The following is a 12,942-nucleotide window of genomic DNA, read 5'->3' on the forward strand; positions in this document are numbered from 1 at the left end:
GTGCAGGATAGATGAATTGGCCATGCTAAATTGACCATAGGTTAGGTGCATTAGTCAGGGTGAATGGGTCTGGGTGGGTTACTCTTTGGAGGGTCAGTGTGGGCGAGTTGGGCCAAAGGACCTGTTTCCACACTGTAGAGGAATCTAATCTAATCTTAAAAAAAAAATTTAAGCCAATCTTTTATCAAGAGAATGTGACAGAAAAAAGCTTTCTTTTTGAAATCCAAACTGACTATTTACTGGCATTGTACTTTAAGTTTCTATGCAGTTTTCGATTTCCTCCATTGGGTGGAATTCTATTACATTTTCTACCATTCTTGTTAAGATGATCAGTCTTTAGCTCTTATGAAAGCAATTTGTCAGTATAGTAGCAAAAAATGAACTAATAATTTCCAGCTTTCATCACCTGATTTTAGTATCTGAAACCTCAATTTGAGACTTTTAAACTGGCTTTAACACTAGGAGAAAGCCAGGTTCAGCCAAACTTGCAAAACCATTGTGAGATTCACAAAGGTCACCTGAACCAAATTTAACAGTTTATCAAAAGAAATTGAAACTCATATGTGAAGAAATTCTCATCTGATTTCTTTCAGTTATACCTCTTGGGCTTTTATGGGTGAGTCGACCATATATTATCCAGCTTGTTTAAAAACCATGACTGCTGATGTGGAAACACCCAAGTTCAATGTATTTCAAGAGAATAGCTTATGGTCAGAGCAGGAAAGGAAAAAGGAATTTTAATACACAGAAGCAGGGCCAGGACTTGTACAATTAATGGTAGGGCCTTAGGTGGTGTTGCAGAACAGATAGATGTAGGGATTCAGATACTTAATTCTTTGAAGTTTTTAGCACATGTAGACAGGGTAGTTAAAAAGGTTTGCCTTCATTACTCAGACCCTTACATATAGGAGTTGGGACATCATGTTGAGGTTGTACAGGACATTGATGAGGTCTCTTGTAGAGTCACTGAGATGTACAACATGGAAACAGACCCTTTGGTCCAACTCGTCCATGCTGACCAGATATCCTAAATTAATCCAGTCCCATTTGCCAGCACTTGGCCCATATCCCTCTAAACCCTTCCTATTCGTATACCCATCCAGATGCCTTTTAAATGTTTAATTGTTCCAGCTTCCACCACTTCCTCTGGCAGCTCATTCCATACATGCGGTACCCTGAAGTTGCCCCCTAGGTCCCTTTTTTAAATTTTTCCCCTCTCACCTTAAACCTATGCCCTCTAGTTCTGAACTCCTCCACCCCAGAGAAAAGACCTTGCCTATTTACCCAATACATGCCTCTCATAATTTTATAAACCTCTGTGAAGTCACTCTTCAGTTTCTGACACTCTAGGGGAAACAGCCCCATCATTTTCAGCCTCTCTGAATAGCGGGAGCCCTCCCAATTCCTGGCAACATCCTTCTGGAATACTGCATCCAGTTCTGAATGCCCTGATTTGGAGGATATTATTGAGCAAGAGAGAGCTCAGAAGAACCTTGCCAGGATTTTTCCGCTGAGTATGGAGGATTTGAGTTTGAAAGGCTGGATGAGGCTGGCACTTATTCCTCTGGAGCGTAGAAGGTTGAGAGGTGACCTTACAGAAGTTTATAAAATCATGAGTGTAGATAGGATTAACGGCAGGTGTTATTTTTCCCTCGTATGTACAATTTCAAGACTAGGGTGCATAATGTTAAGGTGAGGGAAGAGAGATTTAAAAAAGACATGAGGGGCAAATTATTTTAGACAGAGGGTGGTTGGTGTGTGGAATGAACTTCCAGGGGAAGTGGTGGATGGTACATACAGTTACAATGTTTAAAAGACACTTGGATAAGTACATGAATAGGAAAGGTTTGGAGGGATATGGGCCAGGAGCAGGCAGGTGGGACTAGTTTAGTTTGGGGTTATGTTCGGTGTGGACTGGTTGGACTGAAGGGTCTGTTTCTGTGCTGTATGACGCTAAGTCAAACATTCTCCCTCACTCCATGCCTGTAATTCTCAGCACCTCATAACAGTAAACAATAATAAAGCCAATTGGAAATTCACCAAGAGCTCAAGGATATTTACATATTTGCCACTATTTGAGTATACAGGACATCAACTAAACAACCGCAGTCACAGGTTAAAATTTAACATTTCAAGGATTCAAAGCACCTTTTTTTTTTAAACTGCACATTCTTGACCTTCTTGTTTAATACAAGTCACATACTCCATTTTTTTTTAAACTTTATATCTGCACGTGTGTGTGCGCGCGTATTTTTTAATAGAATCCCTATATTATGGAAACAGGCCGTTTTGGCCCAACAAGTCCACACCAACCCTCAATGAGCATCCCGCCCAGACCCATTCCCCTACCCTATCTCTGTAATCCTACATTTCACATTGTTAACGTACCTAACATACACATCCCTGAACACTCTGGGCAATTTAGCATGGTCAGATCCTCCCACAACCTGCACATAGAATCATAGAATCCCTATGAAACAAGCTCAACAAGTACACACTCCGAAGAGTGACCCACTCTCCTACCTTATTACTCGACGTTTACCCCTGACTAATACACCTCAACTACACATCCCCGAACACTATGGGCAATTTAGCATGGCCAATTCACCCTAACCCGCACATCTTTGGACCGTGGGAGGAAACTGGAGCACCCAGAGGAAATCCACGCAGACATGGGGAGAATGTGCAAACTCCCTGCAGACAGTTACCCGAGGCTGGGATCGAACATGGGACCTTGGTTCTGTGAGGCAGCAGTCCAACCACTGAGCCAACCTCAAATATTTGATGTCAAGTTTTATTATTTTTCTTCGGTTAGTAAATAACAAAATACCTCTTTCTTTTGTTGTGGTTCTGTTCACCAAGCTGGAAGTTTTTGTTGCAAACGTTTCGTCCCCTGGCTAGGCGACATCATCAGTGCTTGGGAGCCTCCTGCGAAGCGCTTCTTTGATGTTTCCTCCGGTGTTTATAGTGGTCTGTCCCTGCCGCTTCCGGTTGTCAGTTTCAGCTGTCCGCTGTAGTGGTTGGTATATTGGGTCCAGGTCGATGTGTTTGTTGATGGAGTTTGTGGATGAATGCCATGCCTCTAGGAATTCCCTGGCTGTTCTCTGTCTGGCTTGCCCTATGATAGTAGTGTTGTCCCAGTCGAATTCATGTTGCTTGTTGTCTGCGTGTGTGGCTACTAAGGATAGCTGGTCGTGTCGTTTCGTGGCTAGTTGATGTTCATGCATGCGGATTGTTAGCTGTCTTCCTGTTTGTCCTATATAGTGTTTAGTGCAGTCCTTGCATGGTATTTTGTACACTACATTCGTCTTGCTCATGTTGGGTATCGGGTCCTTCGTTCTGGTGAGTTGTTGTCTGAGCGTGGCTGTTGGTTTGTGTGCCGTTATGAGTCCTAGAGGTCGCAGTAGTCTGGCTGTCAGTTCTGAGATGCTCCTGATGTATGGTAGTGTGGCTAGTCCTTTTGGTTGTGGTATGTCCTCGTTCCGTGGTCTTTCTCTTAGGCATCTGCCGATGAAGTTGCGCGGGTATCCGTTTTTGGCGAATACCTTGTATAGGTGTTCCTCTTCTTCTTTTTGCAGTCCTGGTGTACTGCAGTGTGTTGTGGCCCTTTTGAATAGTGTCCTGAGTTGAAACTTTATTGCTGGAACAGCACAGCAGGTCAGGCAGCATCCAGGGAACAGGAGATTCGACGTTTCGGGCACAGGCCCTTCTTCAGGAATGAGCAGAGAGTGTTCAGCAGGAGAAGATAAAAGGTAGGGAGGAGGGACTTGGAGGAGGGGCGTTGGAAATGTGATAGGTGGAAAGAGGTCAAGGTGAGGGTGATAGGTCGGAGTAGGATGGAGGCGGAGAGGTCAAGAAGAAGACTGCAGGTCAGGAAGGCGGTGCCGGGCTGGAGGGATTTGGCTGAGACAAGATGGGGGGAGGGGGGATGAAGAAACTGGTGAAGTCCAAGTTCATCCCCTGTGGTTGGAGGGTTCCCAGTCGGAAGATAAGACGCTCCTCCTCCGACCGTCGCGTTGTTTTGGTTTGGCGGTGGATGAGTCCAATGACCTGCATATCCTCGGTGGAGTGGGAGGGTGAGTTGAAATGCTGTGCTACAGGGTGGTTGGGTTGGTTCGTCCGGGTGGCCCAGAGGTGCTCTCTGAATCGCTCCGCAAGTAGGCGGCCTGTCTCCCCAATATAGAGGAGGCCACACCGGCTGCAGCGGATGCAGTAGATGATGTGGGTGGAGGTGCAGGTGAATCTGTGGCGGATATGGAAGTTTCCTTTGGGGCCTTGGAGAGAAGTGAGGGGGGAGGTGTGGGCGCAAGTGTTGCACCTCCTGCGGTTGCAAGGGAAGGTGCCGGGAGTGGAGGTTGGGTCGGTGGGGGGTGTGGATCTGACAAGGGAGTCGCGGAGGGAGTGGTCTCTACGGAAAGCTGATAGGGGAGGGGAGGGAAATATATCCTTGGTGCTGGGGTCTGTTTGGAGGTGGCGGAAGTGACGGCGGATGATGCGCTGTACATGGAGATTGGTGGGGTGGTAGGTGAGGACCAGTGGGGTTCTGTCCTGGTGGCGGTTGGAGGGGCGGGGATCAAGGGCGGAGGAGCGGGAAGTGGAGGAGATGCGGTGGAGGGCACCGTCGACCACGTCGGGGGGGAAATTGCGGTCCTTGAAGAAGGAGGCCATCTGTGTTGTACGTATTTTGAACTGGTCCTCCTGGGAGCAGATGCGGCGGAGACGAAGGAATTGGGAGAATGGGATGGCGTTTTTACAGGGGGCAGGATGGGAGGAGGTGTAGTCCAGGTAGCTGTGGGAGTCGGTTGGTTTGTAGTAGATGTCCGTGTTGATTCGGTCGCCTGAGATAGAAACAGAAAGGTCTAGGAAGGGGAGGGAGGAGTCCGAGACTGTCCAGGTGAATTTGAGGTCGGGGTGGAAGGTGTTAGTGTAGTGGATGAACTGTTCAACCTCCTCGTGGGAGCACGAGGTAGCGCCGATACAGTCATCAATGTAGCGAAGGAAAAGATGGGGGGTGGGGCCAGTGTAGTTGCGGAAGGTGGATTGTTCCACATACCCTACGAAGAGGCAGGCATAGCTGGGGCCCATGCGGGTGCCCATGGCTACTCCTTTTGTTTGGAGAAAGTGGGAGGATTGGAAAGAAAAGTTGTTCAGGGTGAGGACCAGTTCGGTCAGTCGAAGGAGGGTGTCAGTGGAAGGGTACTGGGTGGTACAGCGGGAAAGGAAGAAGCGGAGTGCTTTGAGTCCTTCGTGATGGGGGATGGAGGTGTACAGGGACTGGATGTCCATGGTGAAGATGAGGCGTTGGGGACCGGGGAAGCGGAAATCCTGGAGAAGGTGAGGGCGTGGGTGGTGTCACGAACGTAGGTGGGGAGTTCTTGGACTAATGGGGACAGGACCGTGTCGAGTGTCCTGATGCAGCTTCGCTTGTGTGTGTTGGGGTGGTTACTTTCATAGTTTAGGACTTGGTCTGTGTGTAAGGCTTTCCTGTATACCTTTGTAGTGAATTCTCCGTTCGGTGTTCTCTGTACCATCACGTCTAGGAATGGGAGTTGGCTATCCTTTTCTTCTTCTCTCGTGAATCGGATTCCTGTGAGTGTGGCGTTGATGATCCGGTGTGTTTTTTCTATTTCCGTGTTTTTAATGATTACAAACGTGTCATCGACATATCTGACCCAGAGTTTGGGTTGAATTTGTGGTAGGACTGTTTGTTCTAACCTTTGCATAACTGCCTCTGCTATGAGTCCCGAGATTGGTGATCCCATGGGTGTTCCGTTGATTTGTTCGTATATCTGGTTGTTGAATGTGAAGTGTGTTGTGAGGCACAAGTCCAGTAGTTTAAGTATGCCGTCTTTGTTGATAGGTTCAGCGTCCTGTTTTCTGTTCTGTATGTCCAGTAGGTTGGCTATTGTTTCTCTTTCTTTTGTTCAAACCCGCTTTTTAGTTTGGTCTTATACTATGTTTCAAATGAAGAGCAATAAAGCTGCTTGCTAGAAAGAATTAAAGATATTTGTTCTGACTGATAGAGGGGTTAAAAAGAGTAGAGTTGATTCATCACTCATTTGGTTTAAAAGGTGGCTCTCTCTGCTGATAGCTCAGTTCAGATGAGGAAGTGCTGCATTTTCAGATGAATAGTCGAAACTGAGTCTATGTCTGCCCTATATGGTGAATGTAAAAGATAACATGAAAGCTGTTGCAAAGTTAATGGGGAATTAGATTAGATTCCCTACAGTGTGGAAACAGGCCCTTCAGCCCACACTGACCCTCCAAAGAGTAACCCACCCAGACCCATTCCCCTCTGAATGATGCACCTAGCACTATTGGGAATTTAGCATGGCCAATTCATCTGACCTGCACATCTTTGGACTGAAACACAGGGAGAATGTGCAAACTCTACACAGTCACCTGAGGCTGGAATTGAACTTGGGACCCTGGTGCTGTGAGGCAGCGGTGCTAGCCACTGTGCCGCACTAAATTAGTTAGCCCTCAGCCAACATAACATTTATGAAAAAAACATTAGCATCAACAGGACATTGTCACATGGCTATGGAACTATTCTGTGCTTAGAATGGCTGCTTTTGTTTTGTAAATTACAATGGCAAAGCCACTTTTTAGAAAGATAAAAGTCCTTAATTGTGGGTAAGGTCCAAACATTCATTGTGCACACTGTAGGTGCAAGTTCTTTAATTTTCTTTCTGGACAGGACATTATCTCTGACAGGTAAAAACAATGACTGCAGATGCTGGAAACCAGATTCTGGATTAGTGATGCTGGAAGAGCACAGCAGTTCAGGCAGCATCCGAGGAGCATTATCTCTGACAGTAACAGCAACCAGGTTCAGCTGTGTTTCCTTCAGCAGTCACGGTGCAAAAACTTGTGTTCCGCTCTTCCCTTCAGTTAATGTGTAAGGGAGTTAGACTTTAAGCCCTGTGTCCACTGACCAAGACATGCAGGTTAGCCAATTACAAAGTGATCAGTCATCAATTAGTGTAAACTTTGGCTGAGTCAGTCATACAGCACCTGGGTAATCATAGATAGTGTGTACTATTTTAAGGCATATTGTTTTCCTTCTAGTTATTGCTGACGATCTGGTGACTGTTCAACAGCACTAATACAACTTTCCAAGGTCATGTGCTTGTGACCAACCACCAACGGTTTAATATCGTGTCCCTGCAGCAGGAGTTAAGGTATCGAACTCCTTTTCAGCATTTGTAAATAGGACGGGGGGCTATGAATTCCAGTTTCACCCTGGGATTGTTTGCTCTCCAGTGTTTTGAGCTGTGTACCACCTGCATTTTCTGCTGGCTGCTGTCTTGTCTTGCTTGCTCGTACGCTCCTTTGCAAGTGCTGTGTTTCACTCGTGTGATTTCTCATTTGTTCCATCCCCTCTCTGAGCCTTGCACCCCCTCTTTTCCTCTGTGTCGTGTACCTCTACACCATTGGACCCCCCTCTCGCCCTCTGTCTGCCTGGCCACTCTGTTTTGCTTTGTGTGTGTCTCTGTCTCTGTCTCTGTCTCTGTGCTGCACCTTCAGACAGCAGTTTCATTTGTGTGACTGGCTGGGACTCTGCTCATTTCACTGCAGTTCCTACCTCCATCTTTCAGCTCTTCACCCATCCCCCTCCACCAAGTAGTGCATTGGTTGTATGTGTTAAAAAGTAGTCTTTGTGATGTGCAGCGCCTGCTTTAAAAACATCTCCAAGCTGCTTCTGTGGGCTACGTGCAACCCCCTGGCCAGCCAGCTCATGAAGTCCAGGCCTTCTCTTCTTTGCAGCTTTCTGGTTCTCACTTGCTTGGGGGTACACCTCTGGCCTTGAGCCCAATGGGCTGGTCATTATCACTTTGTTGTTTGTGGGAGGTTTGGACAGGGTTCCTGTGCACAAAGTGGCTGCTTCTATGTTCCTCGTGACGGTGCTTCAGAACAGCACTCTGAGACGGTCTGAGGTGCTTTTGTAAATACGCGAGCCAGAAAGCCTTTCCGTTCTTTCCACGTCATGGGCTCGCTGAGTGAGTGTTAGTGTTTACAAGCCATGCTGCAGGTGTTCCAGACCACAGAGGGAGAGACATGAACAGAGATGCAGCGAGAGAGACAGAGACGTGCACACAGCGAATTACACTCACTGTCCTCTGGTGAAGGCAGTGAATGGGCAGCTTAACACCTTCCTGTGTCAGGACGATCAAAACTCAGCGTGCCAATGTGGTACGTTGTGACTCTGAACTGCCTTCGATCAGTGGTGCATATTTCTGCTACCAGAGCCCTGCTAATCAAGGCTTAAAATTACAAGGACTGGTTGCGTAGACCAGGATTGTACTTCCTGCAGCACAGAAGATTGCCGGGTTATTTAATTTGTAGTATTTGAGACTATTTGGGTGGATGTGGAGAAACTATTAATTTGTGAAGTAGAAGTGGGGAGTCTATAACAGTCCATAAGATCCGGGCTGTTCAGAGCAATCAAGAGCTCTGTCCCCATCTTCTCTCTCCCCATTTCTCCCACCTCCCCCACCCAAAAAGAAATCTGTAAAGGGTGTGGATTAATTGGAATTGTTAAAGGTCAGCGATCCAAGCTGGAATTTAAAATATAAATAAGCTATGATTGAAATGAAAGACAGACTAAGCTCAAGTGGCTTCCTGCTGTTCAAGGAACTCCTGTGAAGCATTTGATCATAGACTGGCCCCACTAACAACATTACAGTGGACATGTACACGTGTATAATGCTCACAATGAATCAGTGCTGTTCAAGAACATATGGTTGCTATTTTGTCCCTTGCGCTGTTCCTCGCTCCTCCACGGGGTGATTGAATCAACAATGGCCGTTTTCTTTGACCCTCTTTGATAATTATTTTCTGCAAGACAATCACGATATTTAAGAGGAAATTAGATAAGTGTTTCGCAAATGCTGTGACTGACTTGACAGTTACGCATAATGCGTTCCATAGTCCCTTAACCCTTTACTATTCATTTTATCTTCCTATCCCCTCCCTGTCTGTTTTGTGCTAATCCCAGCTTTACACCACCCTAAAATGTTAGGAGTAAGGTCCACAGATGTCACTTACCCGCTGTGCCCATTCTTCATGTGACAAACCTTAAATTGGGGATAGAGACCTGTGGCCAAGTCTTATCCTGACCTCCCCCACGCATGCAGTTTCCAATGAAGCACAGACCTGCAGTCTGTGGGGTTACATTGCTACTGATTTGAGCTATTGTGCATAGTGTAATCATCAATGTGATCTCACAGTGCTGGGTAGGGTGGTTCACACTGTCGCCAGACTCACTGCACTCAGCACTGCGGAAGGACATTCTCATCCATAGAATCCCTACAATGTGGATGCAGGCCATTCAGCCCACTGAGTCCATGCCAACCCTCCAAAGAGCGACCCACACCCCCTACCCTGTATTTCCCAGGCTAATCCATCTAGCCTGCACGTCCTTGGACACTATAGGCTATTCAGCATAGCCAAGCCACCTTAATCTGCATCACTTTTCACAGGGAGGAAACCAGAGCATCCGGAGGAAACCCACACAGACATGTGGAGAATGTGCAAACTCCAGACAGTCTCCTGAGGGTGGAATTGAACTTGGGCCCTGCTGCTTTGAGGCACTGTGCTATCCCTTTTCTTCAAAACCCTTTATTGCCTTACCCTGCCCTGTCTCTGCAGCACTAAAGACTTTTGAGGGTACTGTTCTCCTGCAGTCCATGCCTCTTGTATGTCCCTCAAATTCTTTGCCACACCATTGACTTCCATGTCTTCAGAGTTGGCTCCAAGCTCTGGAACTATCTCCCTTAAACTCCTTGCCTTTAGGACCCTTCTTGAGGTCATGCAATCTTTTGACACTGCTGTAATCAATAAAATCAAGACTGATCTAATTATTAAACATTCCCACCAACCTTGATGACCTTTCACCCACTCTGCCTCAAATGCCTTCAAGGATTCTACTTTCACCACTTTTTGAGGAAAAGAATTCCATAGACTCATAAATTTATACAGCATCGAAAGAGGCCAATTGGCCCATTGTGTACTTGTCAATCAGCACAGATCTAACTATACTAATGTCGTTTTGTAGCTCTTGAACCATATCCTCCAGAGCCAAAGAGTTTCTGACTCAGTCAGAGCACAGAAACAGACCCTCTGGTCCAACCAGTCCATGCTGACCATGTTTCCCCATGAGTGGCACGGTGGCTCAGTGATTAGCACTGCTGCCTCACAGCACCAGGGTCCCAGGTTTGATTCCAGCCTTAGGCGACTGTCTGTGTGGAGTTTGCACATTCTCCCCGTGTCTGCATGGGTTTCCTCCCACAATCCAAAGATGTGCAGGTTAGTTGAATTGGCCATGCTAAATTGCCCATAGTATTCGGTGCATTCATCAGAGGGAAATGGATCTGGGTGGGTTACTGTTTGGAGGGTCAGTGTGGACTGGTTGGGCCGAAGGGTCTGTTTCCACACTGTAGGAAATCTAATCTAATCTAATTAAACTAGAGTCATAGAGATGTACAGCTTTGGTCCGACACATCCATGTGACCAGGTATCCTAACCTAATCTAGTCCCATTTGCCAGTACTTAGCCTATATCTCTCTAAACCCTTCCTATTCATATTCCCATCCAGATGCCTTTTAAATGTCGTAATTGACCCACACTCCTCCACACCCTCTGGCAGCTCATTCCATACATGTACCACCATCTGTGTGAAAAAGTTACCCCATAGGCCCGTTGTAAATTTTTCCCATTCTCACCCTAAATCTATGCCCTGTAGTTTTGGATTCCCTCACCCCTTGTCTACTTACCCTATCCATGCCCCTCGTGGTTTATAAACCTCTACAAGGTCACCCCTCAGCCAGTCACATTTGCCGGCATTTGACCCATACCCCTCTAAACCCTTCCTATCCATGTACCTGTCGAGATGTCATTTAGATGGTGTAACTGTACCTGCATCTATCGCTTCCTCTGGCAGGTCATTCCACACACAAACCACCCTCTATGGAAAAAGTTGCCCCTCAGGTCACTTTTAAATCTTTCTCCTCTCACTGTAAAAATATGCCCCCTAGTTTTGAAGTCACCCACCTTCAGGAAAAGATCTTTTTGTTATTTATCTTATCTATGCCCCTCATGATTTTCTAAACCCAGACTCCCAACACCTTCTGGGTGAAAAGACTTCTCCTCAATTCCCACCTTAACCTTCTACCTCTTACATTAAATCTACACCTTCTGGTATTAACCTCTCTGTAATGGAAAAAGTGCCTTCCTATCAATGTACTTTTAATCTTGCAGATCTCGATCGGTCTTCCTCCACTTTTGCCACTCCAGAGAGGTTAACCCCAAGCCTATCCAACCTTTCCTCATAGTTTGGACCCTCTAGCACAAGCAGTATCCTGGTAAATCTCCTCTGCACTCTCTCTAGGATTCCATTTGTTGCTGTCTGTTCACCTGATGTCCACTGATCATCATTTAATGCCTTACCAATTCTCATATCTAAGAGTAATAGAATCATGCAGCATAGAAACAGACTCTTCAGTCCTACCAGTTTATGCAGCACATAATCCTAAACTAAACTAATCACACCTGCCTGGTCTTGGCCCACATCCCTCCAATCCTTTCCTATTCATGTATCTATCCAAATGTCTTTTAAACCTTGTCATTTTACCCACATCCACCAATTCCTTAGGAGGTTCATTCCACACATGAACCACCCTCTGTGTAAAAATAATTGCCCCTCATGTCTTTTTTAAAATCTCTTTCCTCTCACCATAAAAATGTGCTCCCTAGTCTTGAAATCCCGCATCCTAGGGAAAAGACAGCTACCATTATACCTCAGTACTGTATAAATTTCATAACGTCAAATCTCAACCTCCTCTGCTGTAGCGAAAGAAAGTCCCAGCCTTTCTTTATAACTCAAACCTTCCACACTCTTCTGAACCCTCTCCAGCTTAATGATATCCTTCCTATAACAATGTGACCAGAACTTCACACCATACTCCAGAAGAGGCCTCACCAATGTCTTTGCAGTCCACTTGGTGTAGCTAAACCCACAATGCCATTAGAGATCGATTTTGACCCCGTGACACAGTGATATATTCCCAAGTCAAGATAATGAGTGCTTGGAAGGAAACTTGCCGGTGGTGGTGTTCCCATATTTCTGCTGCTCTTATCCTTCTCTTAGTTTCATAATTTCCTTTTAAATTCCTCCCTGCACTTTTTTCTTATACTCTAATGTGGACTCTGCCCTTGGTATCTGCCATAAGCTTTTTTATTTTAAACAGTCCTAAGCTTTATACACTTTGACATTCAAGTTTCTCTGACTTTGAGAGAAGAAAATTCTCCTCATCTGTGTTAAATGGGTGACCCCCTTATTTTTAAGCAGTGATTCCCAGATTCTTTCACAAGAGAAATCCTTTCCACATCCACCCTATGAAGATCCCTACTCTTCTGAACTTGAGCAGTTACAAGCTTAACTTGTCCAGTCTTTCCTGGTAATGCAACTTACCCATTCCAGTGGTTGGTCTACAAGCTTCTCTGAAGTACTTCCAGCTCATTTGCGTCCTTCCTTAGCCAAGGAGATAAATATTATACACAGTACAGCAGTAGTCTCATCAGCACCCTGTATAAATGACGAATAAACTCCCTACTTTTGCCTTTATTTCCTCTCATGATGCACTGATCCAAATAAAAAGACTGGAAAACACAGGTGCATTTCTGTAGCACCTATCAGAACTTCAGGATCTTCCAAGGCACTGTGTGACCAGGGAGGTACATGAAGTGGAGTCTCCGGTAAGATAGCATGTGTGGCAGTCAATTTGTGCGCAGCAGTGTGCTCACAACTAGGCTCCACATCTTTGGGAGGATGTCTGTTCACAGAGTCATAGAGATGCACAACATAGAAATGGTACCTTTGGTCCAACTCGTCCATGCTGACCAGATATCCTAAATTAATCTGGTTCCACTTGCCAGCAC

At 45.9% G+C, this 12,942-nt stretch overlaps 1 protein-coding gene across 3 annotated transcripts in view; it reads left to right on the forward strand.

The window, feature by feature from the left end:
* The window catches only part of LOC122541348 (alpha-1,3-mannosyl-glycoprotein 2-beta-N-acetylglucosaminyltransferase), a 41,597-nt gene that overhangs the window by 16,228 nt on the left and 12,427 nt on the right, over positions 1-12,942 (forward strand). The window contains exon 1 of one of the 3 annotated variants that reach the window (XM_087979441.1): positions 7,082-7,184. The exons of 1 other annotated variant lie outside the window; for it this stretch is intronic. The gene's annotated coding sequence lies outside the window, so the exon portion shown is untranslated. Of the gene's footprint in view, positions 1-7,081; positions 7,185-8,178; positions 8,197-12,942 lie in introns of those variants that run through there. One more of the 3 variants, XM_087979442.1, reaches the window with a different exon arrangement.

This window comes from Chiloscyllium plagiosum, unplaced genomic scaffold (genome assembly GCF_037043375.1).
Source record: "Chiloscyllium plagiosum isolate Xiang-an unplaced genomic scaffold, Cpla_swu_hap1 HiC_scaffold_35, whole genome shotgun sequence".
Classification (NCBI taxonomy): Eukaryota; Metazoa; Chordata; class Chondrichthyes; order Orectolobiformes; family Hemiscylliidae; genus Chiloscyllium; species Chiloscyllium plagiosum.